The following is a 16,336-nucleotide window of genomic DNA, read 5'->3' on the forward strand; positions in this document are numbered from 1 at the left end:
GTAACCCCTTATCAACGTAATCATAACAAATCCCTGTAAGAGGCATCAAACTAGAATTCAACACAATGTGTTGAATTCCCTCGTGGCATGGTCCTAACTTATTTACTTTTTTTTCGTTGGAGATCAACTTCAGTGTGTCCCCTCGATCCTACACATCAATATTTAATAAAATTTCTATTAAAAAAATAATAAAATAAATTTTATTTTTGCACTCACCCGACCTTGTGAAATAGCATAAGCTACATGCTGAACATAGTGCGTCAGCAATGAACCATCACGTGGACCTCCAGGAAATCCACAAACATCCTCTTGTATGTCATGAACATCCGCATGCTCCTCCTCATCGTCATCGTCGTTAGGGCCCTTAAATGCATTCTCCTCACCATGAGTCTCATACGCCTCATATGTTTGTTCCTCAATGGCTAGCTCCTCAACTATGGGGTCATCCTAGATAGGAGCTGCACGACTTCTACGAGCAGAAACGGTAGGTCTTCTCCGAGCTTCGCCCTGCGACGAACTCTCTCCTCGAGAACTCTCACATCGAGAACTAAAAGATGCACCACGTGTTCTTGCCTTTTCTAACAATAATTTGTTTGTTTAATTTCAAAAATTAAGAAAATTATTGTTTTAAATATCATTAATAAACTATAACAAAATGCAATTCAAAATAAATTAAACTAATAATAATTATTTTATTAACTACAACAAAAATTAAATAAAAGAAACAATTAGCTAATTAATTAAAAAAATATATTTAAATATATTTCCATTTAATTATTATTAAATTAATTATTATTACAAATACAAATTTACTATAAATAAATTAAATACAAATACAAATACAAATTTACTAATATTAAATACAATTAAATTAATAATATTTATTTCAAGAAATAAAAATAATTTAAATATATAAAAGTTTACCAATCTAATTCAAACTTAATCAATTCATTTAGAAACTACAAATAGAAAAATTTATAAAATATTCAAATAACAATCTTTAAAGAAAATCTAAAAATAAATAAATATATATATATATATATATATATATATATATATATATATATCAAATAACTATATTTAAAAAAAATTAACAAAAAATATATCAAATATATATTTCAATTATAATAATTCTAAAAACAATTAAAATATTGAAGAAAAAAAAATACAGCATCCCGAGAGCCAAAATGGATGTGGGATATCCGATTAGCCTTCAACGGATATCCCACATCCGTTTTGGCCTTTCGTGGACACTGTTCAGACGCGACAACCAGAAGACAGAAAGCACAGTAGCACGTAAACGGAGAACAAACTTGGACGCCGCAGATCCACGCTCCTCCACCCAGATGAACGGCCTCCTCGGCTGCTCCACAAACGGTCCTCCATAGGAAAATGAATAAGAAAGAAATGGAGGAAGAGAAATGAAACGGAGAAGAGGCTTGACAGAAGAGAGATTGGTAAACGGAAATGGAAGAGAGAAAGATAGGAGAAGAGGCTTGACGGAAGAGAGATTGGTAAACGAAAATGGAAGTGAGAAAGATAGGTGCAGGGAGTAATCTAATAAAATTAGGTTTTAAATAAATTAAAATATTAAAATAGTAAAAGTAAAAAATTTTAACCTAAGGATATAATTGGAATTAAAGAAAATTGGGGAGGTGGAGGAAGAGAGGTGTGGTGGTGGAGGGAGCAACGCCCTTACTGGGATCCATCTTTCTATTAGTGTTATTTTATTGAGGTTTTCGTAGGTAGAGGTGACAAAAATGATTAAATTTTATGGGCTAATTTTTTATTACTCCCTACACCACTCTACATTGTTCCCTACACTACCACATTTTTCTAAAATTCCAAAATTATCTTTTTATATTTTAAAATATCCTACACTCCAACTTCTTTTCTTCAACGGATGTCGACATCCGTTGCAGAAAAAATTCTTTAACGGATGTTGTCACATCCGTTGAGGATTTCTTTTTCTTTTCTTTAGTTTTTAGTTTATTAATTTATTGTATTTTAAATTAATATAAAATTATTATTTAATTTTTTTAAAATTTATTACGTAATTATATATTAATTAATTTTATTTTATTTAATAAAATAATTATTATTAATTTATTTTATATATTATTATTTAAATAACTATTTAAATATTTTTTATAAATCTATTTAAACGGATGTGACATTGTGACGACATCTGTTGAGGTTTTCTTTTTTTTTTAGTTTTTAGTTTATTAATTTATTGTATTTTAAATTAATATATAAATATTATTTAATTTCTTTAAAAATTTATTACGTAATTATATATAAATTAATTTTATTTTATTTAATAAAATAATTATTATTAATTTAATTTATGTATTATTATTTAAATAACTATTTAAATATTTTTTATAAATCTACTTAAATGGATGTGACGACGTCCGTTGAGATTTTTTTCTTTTTTAGTTTTTAGTTTATTAATTTATTGTATTTTAAATTAATATATAAATACTATTTAATTTTTTTAAAATTTATTACATAATTATATATATTATTTAATAAAATAATTATTATTAACTTAATTTATGTATTATTATTTAATAAATTATTTAAATACTTTTTATAAAATTACTTAAACGGATGTGTCACATCTGTTAACGAATGTGGCCACATCCATTAAGGTTTTCTTTTTTTTAAAATAAAAACAATAAACTAAAATATAAAATATGTAAACGGATGTTAACATCCATTGAAGGTGAACCGGATGTTGACATCCGTTTTATAGCAAGGACAAATTAGATATGGAATGGTGCAAGAAGTATTTGATGATAGTAAAGGGAGCAACACTCTTTCTTTAACTCTGACAATTTGGCACAAATTCTATATTCAATTTGATATCATTAAAAAACTAAATATAAGTAACTCATCATCACCTCGCTTGGAAGGTTAGTATGAAAGCTCGACATTATTATAAAAAAACTAAATATAAAGAACTTATCATCATCTAGTCTAGCAAGTCAGTCCGCCTAGCCCAACAGTTGCATTTTAATCTACTTTCAGCATTTGTTTAAGGATTTTGAATATGTATAGAAGTTGCCTGTTACCAAAAAAATGTTAAAGCAATTGTATATATATTTTTGTAATTGTATATATATTTTTGTGTTGAATGAATATGTGATCAATAAATATGAATTTTCTTTTAAGTGAAATTTTGTTTTTTTATTTTAAATGTATGTTTTTTATTTAGTAAATATGTCATATATTAGGTTTAAGTTTGATTGTATATCACGTTTAGAATCCATTTAGTAATAGGTTTGTGAATTAAGAAATGTATTACAAGTCTATTTTTTACGAGTAAATAATATTTAAAAAAAATATGCCATTAGGGAAATAATATTATTATAAAAAGTTCTAATTAATTAATTGTAATTTTAAATTTGTATTTGCCAGTATGCGAAAATAATATTTATTACAAAAGGAGTGTTATTGACAAGAATTATTATCATGCACAGCACACTAGACAATCTCATGACATTATTCAAATGGGATTTCGAGCACTCATTTTTGTTTAATTTTTATTATTACTTTTTTTAATCAAAACTTATCAAGTTTTTTAATTGATGATTGTAAAATGTTTTTTCAATTGATTTTAACTCCGATTATTTTCGATTGATGTCAATCACATATTTAAGTTGACATGAATTCAAGCTATTTTATGACATTGCTAATTTGAATTTTCTTTTGATGACTTTATGATTGATGTCAATTGAAAAATCCTTCAAATAACATTGGTGAAATAAATTTCATTAATATTACAAAATGTTTGTTTCAATATTAAAAAAATCATAATTATTAATAAAGAATAACATCATGGTATTGATAAAAAAATCTAATAATTCTACATAATGATAACTACGACAAATTTCAATTAAAAAAAATATCGTTCAGATTTATATAAAAAAGAATTCACAAGCTAAGAAAACTTCAACTAATGATAATAGTGCCCCACAAAATAAATTCTTCCAATATAAATAGAAAAAAATAAATTCGATTAATATCAATAAAAAAAACCTGAATTTTTATCAACCAAAAAATAGTGCTTCCAAAATTAATCAATAGAATCCTAATTAATATTGATCAAGAATTTTTTTAACTTACATTGTCCAAATAATAATAACTTTATTTGATATTAATTGAATAATATTCTTATTAACATCGGTGGAAGTAACATTACTTGACATAAATTGAAATAAAAAACATGTCTAACATTAAACAAAAAACAAAGTTATTGTTAATGGAAAAAATATTAAATAATATTCATTAAAAAATATTAAATAATATTCATTGAAAGAATATTAAATAATATACAATTCTCAGAAAAAGAACTCTACCAAAAAAAAAAGAAGCAGCAGAAAATCCCCTTGAATTCAACAACTATAGATCATAAAATTAAGGATAACTTTATAATTTCAAGTCACAAGGATCCTGGAACTTAGATTACAACTACAACTCAAATATGAACACAACGAACGACATTCTCGATTGTGGATGACAAAACAAAATTCTGGTTTAGTCTATAATACCATCTTCACAGATGCAGTTTAATGCAAAAAATAAAAAAAGAATCACGCAAACTTGGAATTCATCAACTATTACCAATCTTTTCCGCGTTCAAATATGAAACTCTGAAGAAAATCATTTTGCCCGCACTGTACAAATAACAGAGGCAGCAGAATTCTAGTTCCTGCTTAATAAATTTCAAGTCGAACAACAGAAGGAATCAGATTCAGCATACTAGAAGAACACAAACAAACTTTAGTTAAAAAAAATTAAAATGGGTCTGAAAAGGTATCCCAGGTATTGTTTTTAACGAAGAATAAGGTAGTTTAGTTTTGTGCAAGCAATTGAACCAAGAAGAAGTGATTATGACAGATAGATGTATGTACATGTTGCTGTTTCTGTGAATAAAGGGTACTTACAAGCTGATACGAATTTACATGAAATGAAACAAGGAAAGAGAAAAGAGCAACGGAAACAATAAAAGTTTAAGGAATAGGACTAGCAGCTACAGAGTTGAAGGGCTTCTTCGAACCTCTTTTCTACAGCAGAAGGATGAAACATGCAATACTTTTGAGTTTGAATGATGTTTTTCTCTGATCCTGGTTGGGCTAAAGGGTTGTGTTTGACAACCCATTTGAGTGCAGAGTCTTTCAACGTAGAAAGAGTTGTGGTTGTGAGAGATGACGATGATGATGATGGGGCATGTGGGTTGCCATTGTGGGAGAGCATGAGCATTGCAGCAGTAGGTGCCATAGATTTAGATAAAAGTGAAACAGTTAAATTTGAAATGAAGCCTAATTGGGCTAAAGTTGTGAACTTGGTATTTATTTATAGAGTGATTGGTGAGAGGATCTGTGGGCGAATCTTATCGTTTAGGAAAGGGTGCAAATGCTGGGGGTTTAAAACCATGGAAGATCAAAACCATTGACTGGTTTTGGAAACTTTCCCATTGAAAGAATGCAAAAGAAACAGGAACAGAGGAAGCTTTTTAAAAACCCTTATCAGTATCCACCAATAACAATAATTCCCACTGTTTATATATGTAGTAATTCAAGGTTCACTTTCAGAACTGGATTCCACAAAAAGCTAAATTTAAATCTGGATGCAGGCTGCCCAACCAGCCACGGTTTATATATTATTTTTTCTTATTTCTTTTAAATAAAAGGAAAAAAAGAAAGAATAGAAAACGTAAAATAGAAACAAATTTAGAAAGAGATAATTTAAAATATAAAGTTTAAAATATTAATAGAATATATGTTTGTATGCATCTGAAGCGTGTGTATTGTATGTGTGCGTGTGTAGTGTGTATGCGTGTTGTTAGAAATAGATAAAAAACAATGAAGAAAGAGTGATCACATCATATATGCAAGTCATAATTATGTAAACATAAAAGATATTACAGAATTATGCTTACGGTTGTCCAAAATCTAAATTTACCATAAATTGTTTAGATACTTAGACAATTAAAAATAAAGCAAGAAAATAACTGAAAACATAAAAATCTCAAGACATGGAAACTAACACCACAAGATGCTAAAAACATAGAAATGAAAACATATAAACTAATCAAAATCATATGTTTCCAGTTTCTCTTCTTAGTCCTCTTCTTCTTTTGCATCTTCCTCTTCCTCTTCTTCTTTACCAAAGTCCTGATTTCTCATTTGCATTTAGAAAGCAGTAATCTCCTTGTTCAACGTGTCAAATCTGGTCAGATAAGTTGAATGATTGGCAACCAAAATCTGCAACTGCTTCAACACGTGTTTCTCAAAATTGTTCTTTGGGTAGACAACATGGGCAGTAGTAGACATGTCCACATTGAGAGGATTTACATATTCTCCTTCATCGACCTGGTGTTCATCCTTAAAAGCCCAACCAATTTCACTCTTCCTCAGGCCCATGTGGTGTAACGTTGGTTTAGCAATCATGTTTGACCTATTGTATCCCTTGGTCACCTTGTCCACCTTGTCCACCGTATCAACAATGACATTCAAAAACTTTTGATAGAAACACGGAATAGGGCAGGCTAGCCATTAGAAGTTGAGCTACCTTGATCATATTATCACTAACAACATATGCCTAATTGTGAATTTTCCCTTTCAAGGTATGAATCAAACAAATGTCTTCATTGACAAGTTGAGCATGATTGCTCCCCTATGGGGAGATTGCTCCCCCCTTGGGGAGAATAATCCATGCCAATACGAATGCACACAATCTATCATCTCTCTTCATACCCTCAACACGATATAATGTGTAGTCACAAGGCTCATCAGGATATATGAGGCAAGCCTTGTAGATAACAAGTTTGTTTAACCCAAGAATACCAAGGTGGGACTAATCACCTTAATAAGGTCAGGATACCAATCACCTATCATTTGTATAAATGTAGTCTTGGAATACAAATCCTTCATTGCGAAAATAGTTGAGATTGAGATACTTGTGAGGAATGATGTTGTGGATCCTCCAAAAACAAATGAAGTTTGTTTGGGTCTCCTCATCATTTATCCATCCTTTTGGATCAACAGACCTCATTTTCTTTGCAACTCTTTTCATTCTCTTTGGACGTAAGGATGAAGTCCTTTGAGTTTGAACAGGTAAACATGGATTAGGGTTTAAGAAATTGGAAAAGAGGGGTAGAAACTAATACCAAAGAAACTGATTTCTAGGGTTAGCGTTTGAGAATGGAAGTTATGAGAAGGAGGAAACTGATTTTAGAGGTTGAAGGGAGTTACCAATTTTGAAGATTTAGGAGAAAAATTTCCCTTGATTCTTAGGGTTTGGTAAACTGATGAGAATGGGAGTAGCAAGGATCGATTAAATTGTCTACGTAATGGATTAAGGTGCAAAGTGAACCCTAGTGGCATAGTGTTTCAGAGAAACTGATATTGTTTTAACCAATTAAAGTTTTAATCTAATTGATTAAAATAGAAAGAATACCTTAATCGATTAAGATTTTACTCTAATCAATTAATACTGAGAAACTTCATTTTTTAAGAGATTTAATATACTTTACTTTTAATGTATGTAATGAAGAGTTAATTTTATGTAATATTGAGACGTTTCTAGCTCCTAAGATTTACAACCAAATTCTAGAATGTCTAGTTCATTTCAAATTGTATAGAACTTATCCTTTGATAGTGATTTTGTGAGAATATCAGGCCACTGATGTAATGTGTCAACAAATTCAATTTTACATTCTTCTTTAGCAACATGATATCTTATGAAATGGTATCTTATCTTTATATGCTTGGTTTTGGAATGTATGATTGGATTTTTGGTGAGATTTATGGCGCTAGTGTTATCACACCTAAGAGGGATTCTATCTAAATGAATTCCATAATCCTCTAATTGACTCTTAATCTATAGTGATTGAGCACAACAACCCCCAGTTGCAATATTCTAAGCTTCTATGATGGATAAAGCCACACAAGCTTGCTTGTTTGAGTGTCAAGTGATTAGTTAACATCCTAGCAAATGACAAATACCACTAGTACTTTTTCTATCAAGCTTAAACCCCCCAAAGTTAGAATCACTATACCTGTTAGTGAGATGTTTGCACCTCTTGGGTACCATAAGCTTATTGCCTTATTCCCTTTTAAGTACTTCATTATTCTTTTTACAGTTGTTAAATGAGACTCTTTAGAACAAGATTGAAACCTAGCACAAACTTATACACTATGCATAATGTCAAGGCGATTGACGGTTAAGTAGAGCAAGGATCCAATCATATCTCTATATAGTTTATGTTCCACACTCTTACCTACTTCATCCTTGTCCAGATAGCAATTTATAACCATTGGGGTTAATGATTCTTTGGAGCCATCCATTTTGTACTTTTTTAGAATTTTAGTGCAGTACTGGGATTGATGGATGAATATTCCCGTAGAGCATTGTTTCACTTGTAATCTAAGGAAAACATTTAACTCCCCCATCATGGACATTTCAAACTCCTCCTACATACACTCAGAAAATTCTTGGCACAAGTGAGGGCTAGTAGAACTAAAGATAATATCATATACATAGATTTGTAGGAATAACAGGTTATTTCCAGATTTTTGATGAAAAGTGTAAAATCAACTTTACCCCTTTGAAAGCTATTCTTAAGTAGAAATTCACTTAACCTTTCATAGCATGAGTGAGGGGCTTGTTTTAGCCCATAATGTGCTTTCTTTAGCTTGAAGATATGGTCAGGAAGCTCAAAGTCGTGGAAATCAGGGGGTTGTTATACAAAGACCTCTTATTTCATATATCCATTTAAGAATGCGCTTTTCACATCAATTTGGAACAATTTAAAGTTAAGCATTGATGCAATAGCTAGTAGGATTCAAATAACTTCATGCCTAGCAACTGGTGCATATGTTTCATCATAGCCAATTCCTTTTTCTTGATTATATCCCTTAGCCACAAGTATTGCCTTATTCTTTACAGTAGCTCCAGAATAATCCATCTTGTTTATAAACACTCATTTAGTTTCAATTACCTGATGGACACTACTTCTTGGAACAAGCTCCCAAACATTGTTTCTTTTGAACTGATTGAGTTCCTCTTGCATTTCTAGGTACCAAATTTCATCCTATAATCTTTAGTTACACTTTTTGGTTCCACTTGTTACATAAATGCTACATTCATGCAGAATTGTCCAAGTTGTCTTCTTTTGGATATCCCTTTGGAAACATCTCCTATCACATTCTCTAATAACATATCCCTTAGTATTGTCCAGTCCTTAGGAAGATCATTTGCTTATTCTTTTTCAGGCTTGTCTGATGTATGTTCTTCTTGGACCTCCTCCACATCTCTTGTTACATCTATACTTGTTTCATTTACATTTAAACTTTCTCTTGGTTGAAGAGAGTTAGTTAAACTATCAAGACATTCATCAAAAGCAACATGAACAGATTCTTCTACAGTTAAAGTACGTTTATTGTATATTCGACTGGGTTTTCTTGTTAAAGAATAACCCAGAAAAGTTCCTTCATCTGCTTTAGAATCAAACTTACCCATATTTCTTTTACCATTATTTAACACAAAACATTTACAACCAAATAGTCTTAAGTGTGTTATGTTTGATTTTCTTCCTTTAAACAGTTCATATGGAGTGAGTTTTAATATTGGTCTCATAAGGGTTCTATTTAGCATATAACATCATGTATTAGCAACATCAGCCCAAATATATTTAAGTAGTGATTTTTCATTGAGCATGGTTATAACTAATTCTTCTAGACATATTCTTTCTTTCAACTACACAATTCTATTGTGGTGTTCTAGGTGTAGAGAAATTATGTGAAATGTCATGGTCTTCACAAAAGATCTCAAAGTTTTCACTTTGGAATTCCCTCCCATGGTTACTTATAAAATACTTTATTCTAGCTCTTTCTCATTTTGAATTATGGAAGCAAACTTCTTAAAGACCTTTAAAGTGTCACTCTTAGATGCAATGAAAAATGTGCATGTGAATTTAGAGTAGTCATAAAAAACAACAAATCCATAGTAGTTTCCTCCTAGACTTTTTATTCTTGATGGACCAAATAGATTCATGTGGATAACTCTAGTGGTATAGAAGTTGATATGACTTGTTTAGGTTTAAAAGATGTTTGGTTTAATGTCTCGGTAGGTCCCTATTTTCGGCGTGAATTTCAAATAGGTCCCTTTTCTTTTCGGCGTCTCAATTGGGTTCTTTTTTGTGTAAAATTGGAACAATTAGGGGTCTGTCGTCAAATTAGACAAACGGCCGTTTAAGTTTGCCTACGTGTTATTAAAAATGATTTTGAATTAATTTTTGTATTAAAAAATGGATTTGTTCTTCAAGGGCAAAAAAGGCAAACTGGGGCAAACCCTTTTCTTCTTTTCTTCTTCGATTGGAAGCGCGGTTCTTCTTTTCTTCTTCGATTGGAAGCGCGGAGGGGAAATCCCTTCCGAATGAAGAACTTACAAGAGGTCACGATGCTATTCGCTATCAGGACCGCCGGCGACGACGCCGGTCACCACCAGGGCTTCTCCCAGCGCCCCGCTTCACTTCGGGCAAAGCACTCCTGCACCAGCGTCCACAACCGTCGCGACCCCTCGAGATCTCCAGTCAGGCGACCGTTGCGCGACCACGCTCCGTCAAGCTAGGACAGCCACCGGCGATGACGGTCACCATAGGAGGAAGATTTACCAGCGTCAACGCGACCTTCTCCTTCTTCGCTCTTCTCCAACAACCTAACTTCACCGTGCTTCTCACTGTTCCTGTTTTTTGACTGTTGGAGACATGAACAGAAACTCAAAATTTGTTTTGTTTGTGCCCGAGTGGTTCTTGATGGTTCCTAGTGAATACAGGTGAGTAGTGTGACGGGTGGAGAGTAGTGTGAGAAGTGTATGATAGATGATGAAGGCGTTGAGGTGGTTACGGATGAGAGGAGTCAAAGGTTGGAGTTTGTATGGTTGGAGTTTGTATGGTTGCAGTAGGCAGAGACTGGGAAAAAAATCTCTACATAATTGAGCTCAACCGTAATTGCAAACTAACTTTTAAGTGCCTTACTTGAGCTGGCATAATCCAAGAATAAACGAAGCAAACAAACAGAGGGCCAGTGAGAATATGAACAGAAGTTAGACATTCTATTCCAACAACAATGCCACTTAGTGGTAACCAATGCTTGACCAAAAACGACAATATTAAAGGTTGTATTGAAGTTGAGCAGTTAGAGTGTTGATTCCAGATTGACCTGAAAATGGGTACAAGTAATTTCTACCCAAAAATCATTACATAAATCAAGGTAATTTCCTCTCTGAAACAATCATTACAAAACTCTAACACAAAGCTGCCACAATCCTCTCTTATTTAGGTAATTTCCTAATCTAAACCGAACAAATCTAACCCAGAACTACATAAATCAAGGTAAATCAACAAAATCCAGTGCCGGCAGCAGACACTAGTTTCACAAACATCTGAGCCTTTTTCTTCTTGTCACCCATTCTTTACTCTTGAAAGTGATATCACTATCTATCACAAACGCAAGATCTGTAATGGAGGTGTTGTGAGACGCAAATCTGTGTGGTAGATGTTCGATTCGTCGCGCTGCTGCAGGTGCGTAAGGCTGCTCCTTCCACTGTTTGTCGTGGCTAACGCCGGTGAGGTGCGATTGGAGGTTATCAGAGGAATGGCAAAGAGAAGATGATATGAAGAGGATTATATGAAAAGGGTTTGCCCCATTTTGCCTTTTTTGCCCTTGAAGAACAAATCCATTTTTTAATACAAAAATTAATTCAAAATCATTTTTAATAACACGTAGGCAAACTTAAACGGCCGTTTGTGTAATTTGACGGCAGACCCCTAATTGCTCCAATTTTACACAAAAAAGAACCCAATTGAGACGCCGAAAAGAAAAGGGACCTATTTGAAATTCACGCCGAAAATAGGGACCTACCGAGACATTAAACCAAGATGTTTTTATCTATTTTCCTTTTTGACATGCATCACACAACCTGTCAGGTTCAAATTTAATTTTAGGCAAACCTATCATAAGACCCTTTGTTACAAGTTTGTTTAGGTGAGACATATGTATATGTGCAAGCCTTTTATGCCATAGCCATGATTCATCTTCTTTTGCTAGCAAGCACACAACAAACTTAAGAGGTATTCTCAAAATCAACCATGTAAATGTTGTGATATCTTTTACCTACTAATACTAGTTTATTAGACGATGCACAACAAATTAAAAAGTGATTTGCCTCAAAGGTGACTTTTAAACCCTTGTCACATAGTTGGCTAATGCTTAACAGGTTATGCTTAAGACCTTCAACTAAAAACACATTTTCAATTTAAAAGAGGAGGAAGTCTTTACTTTACCAGTGCCTAGAATTTTACCCTTGTTGTTGTCTCCATAGGTGACATGCCTACTGGTTTTGTAGGATATACAATCGAACTTCCTTGCATCTCCAGTTATGTGTCTTGAACAACCGCTATCAAGATACCACATTGATCCTATCCCTTTTTATTGTCCTGCATCATAAATTAGAGGTTGGTGGCAGGTACCCAATTAAATTTAGGTCCTTTTATGTTAGGAGGTTTCAATGGTTCCTTAGGAATCCATTTGTATTTACCTTTAGGAGCACTAACATTTCTATAATAACAAGAATTTGATGCATGACCTAAATAACTACAATAGAAACGTGCAATTGATTATGGTTTGCTAATATCAACAAATTTTCTAACTTTCATTTTGCTAGACGCTCTCAAATTAGTGAGTCCTAGGGGTTTGTAGCATTTGATGTCCCTCTATTTTATGTTTTGAGTCATAATGGGAAAATTGAGATTCTCGTTTTGTTAATTATTGGATTAAGCTAAAGTTTTGACAGTTGATTCTAGACACATGATTCTTCACTTTGAAAATTGTGATCTTTGATTTGAGGTTTGTGTATAAAGTGATGCATCTTGTAGTTTTGATGTATTTAATGAAAACACGGTAATTGAATGTTATGCTAATGTAATAGAAAATAAATGATGAATTATTAACATGTAATTTGAAATAAACAATAAGTGAGATATGATTTTTTTTCGTACTTTTCGCTCAATGATGAAATGGGTCAGATTCTATAGGACCAAACCTTGTGGGAGTTAAGGAATGATGAAAGAAAAGAAAAAAAGAAAGTAAAGAAAAATGCAGTAGAAGAGTCCTGATTCCAAACGAAAAAAATTCAAATTTGATTGAAAAGGATCTTTCTGATTATTGAAGAATGGGGCAAAAGGATTGATCGCGAAAGATTTCTTGTTCTTATTAGAATTAGAAGATCGTGATTGGATCCACATATGTTTGGTAAAAAGAAAGAAAAAATATTCTTCTTTGAGAATAATAAAAAGGAAAGTGTTCAATTGGAACATGAAAACGTGATGCAGTGAGATGAGTTTGGATTGAGATAAAATACATATGTATGACATAGTGTGATGATTTAAGATTTTATGAGAATGTGATGAATAAGTCATGTGTCATATATTGTGTTTTGCTATTTTTCTCGTGATTGTGTTTTCTATCCTTATAATGTTATTATAAATTAAGATGTATTTGAATGTAATGATAAAGTAGTTATTCTTAGGGAGGGAGTTCTACCATGAATTGATTTAGTGTGAGGTGTATTGACGATGAAGGCAAATATGAGATCATCCTAACTCTGCTAGTAATTGGAGTCATGTAGATGACAATAACTAGAGTCGATGGAGGTTTATATAGAGAGTATCGATAGTAGTTAAACTCAGGAGAGATATTGAATTACCTTGTCATGCTTTATGGATCGGAAGAGGTCCAGACATGTCATAGTTATAACTCCTAAATGATAATAGTGATTGAGCATATATAAGTGCAAAATCTCATAGCCCTAGTCAATATACCAATCCTTTGGAGGTTGTATTTATTGTTATTAGTATATGTTGTATTATGTGAGCCTTGTTGATTATTGATTGTATGATTTTTGAAACCTATGTAGTTATTTTATGAATTTATAATATATCATTTTCTTATTTAAAGCTTATAAGTTTTAAATTACCTCTATTTATTTGTTTGTGGTTTGTCAGCTTGCAATGCTTGTATATTATACATGAGTAAATATTATACATGAGTAAATGAATCTGCAGGTAGAATGATTGAGAAGTAGTGAAATTACTAATGGCCCATTAAAGTATAATCGTTTGTGTAGGTATATATATTTTGTGTATCTAACTCCTCAGGAAAAAAGTTATATATTTTGAAAATTTTCTTGAGTTTAAAAGAGGATTATAAATACATATTATATTTTTACCTTTTATTTATAAATTAATATCTAAATTGAATTATCCAATTTTTAGTGTAAATCTACTAAATTTTTACTCACAACACAAAATCAAATAACCAAAGTTAGTGTTGTCAAAACAGGTTATTCGATCCGACCCATTACGGGTTGGCCACTTAGTGAGCCAACCTAACTCGGTTTACTGATTCATTTAATTTTAATTTTTTTTAAATTAAAAAAAATTACAATATTTTTGTATTTCAAATTTAAATAAATTTTACTCTAAAATGATGTTAAACTCGTAAGACAATTCAAAATAAAAAAAAAGTAACATATAACTCAAATGTAATCTAAAAGCAAACTCAAAATACCAATAAATAAGTTTATAATATTGATAATTTTTGTGTCAATTATCCATTTATGAGATTAAATTCTTGAAAGGATATATTTATAAATTTGGCTTAATATCACGGTTAGTCCCAATTTTTGTCAGCTTTATTCGAAATGGTCCTAATTTTGTTTTACGTTAAATGTAGTCCTAAATATCGTAATTTGTGTTCAATTTAGTCTTTTTTGCAAACATCGTTTAAATAGTTAACGACCAAATGTCCAGTTCTGCAATCAGTTAATGACATGTCATTTATCTGCTGACGTGGACAACACCTCACCACCATCAAACCCCACCCGACCCGCCGCTGTGAAGCCCAAATACGCCACCACTCTCCCTTCATTGCAGACCGCCACCACGACACTACCTAACCACCATCAACACGTACCTGTAGAGAGGAACCCAGAAACGCGACCCAACAACAATAGTGATAAGCCACTTCTTCTTCGCAACACAAGCAGTGCCTAACTTGCCACCAATGCCTCAAGTCAACGCCGCCATCAACATCGGAAGACCTTAGTGTCGCCGCCACCATGCAAACCCTAAAATTGCAGAGTTGCAATCTCCTTCGCGAAACCAGTTCAAAACCTGCACACAGAATTGCGACCAAGCGAGAAGCATCAACATTGCACCTCCAATCATCGTGCATCAAAACATCTTCGTCTTCTCCGTTCGATCGCAACCATGTCGCGACACCATGTGCAGCCGCAAGGATTACCATAATCAACCTCTCCACCATTTAGCTAGCCACAGCAACACCAAGTTTCTTCACATACCTGCAAATCCATCCCTAATTTGCACCACAAGAAGAAGAGAGAAGAGGCGCATGAGATCCCTTTCCCCAATCTAAAACCCTAATTTTGGGTGGGTAAGGGGATGACACGTGGGAAGGCCTCATTGGTCACACCTACCTCGCTACGCCTTAAATTGTCCACTCTAGTAGTTAAAGGACATGTTATTCACTGATTGCATAGCTGGAAATCTGACTGTTGACAAAAATTGGGACCAAAATTGATATTAAGCCTATAAATTTTTATGTCTAGATTTTTTATGATATTGTCTTTTTTTTTGTCTTCCAAATTAATTTTGATATGATAAAAAGGTTTTTAATATATTTTAAAATATTAAATTTAGGATATTTTAAAGGCTGAAGAAAGAGTTAACAACAAATTTGATATTTTTTCATATGCAAGCTCATCATTCTAGAATGATTTCTCATTTATTTTCAATCTTAATGTGCTCTTAATAAAATGACCTAATCAAAGGTACAAAATATAAGAAACTTGGTAGAGATTATTTCTTCTTCCACCTCATGATTTCCTCATACACATCCATGAGGTGCTGGAAAAAATCCAAATTACTCATGTCTTATATTTTCGGAATGTAAAATATAAAAACATGTTTGAAATTGTATAATCTAACACATTTTAGAATGTGAAAACATTTTGGATTATATAATCTAAACATGTATTTTCCATTTGAAATTATATTTCAAATTTTTGTATTAAGCTATTAACAGTACATTTTCAGATTTTAGATTATGTAATGTAGAAATGTTTTGGGATTCAGAGAGATGTATTTGAGACTCTATAATTTATAATATATTTTTGAAGTATACAATTCAAAATATATTTTCAAATTATATAGTATAATCTAAAATACAATTTTAAATTTTAGATT

The sequence above is a fragment of the Vigna umbellata genome, chromosome 9 (assembly GCF_029865625.1).
Source record: "Vigna umbellata cultivar VRB3 chromosome 9, Vumbellata_1.0, whole genome shotgun sequence".
NCBI classification, from domain to species: Eukaryota; Viridiplantae; Streptophyta; class Magnoliopsida; order Fabales; family Fabaceae; genus Vigna; species Vigna umbellata.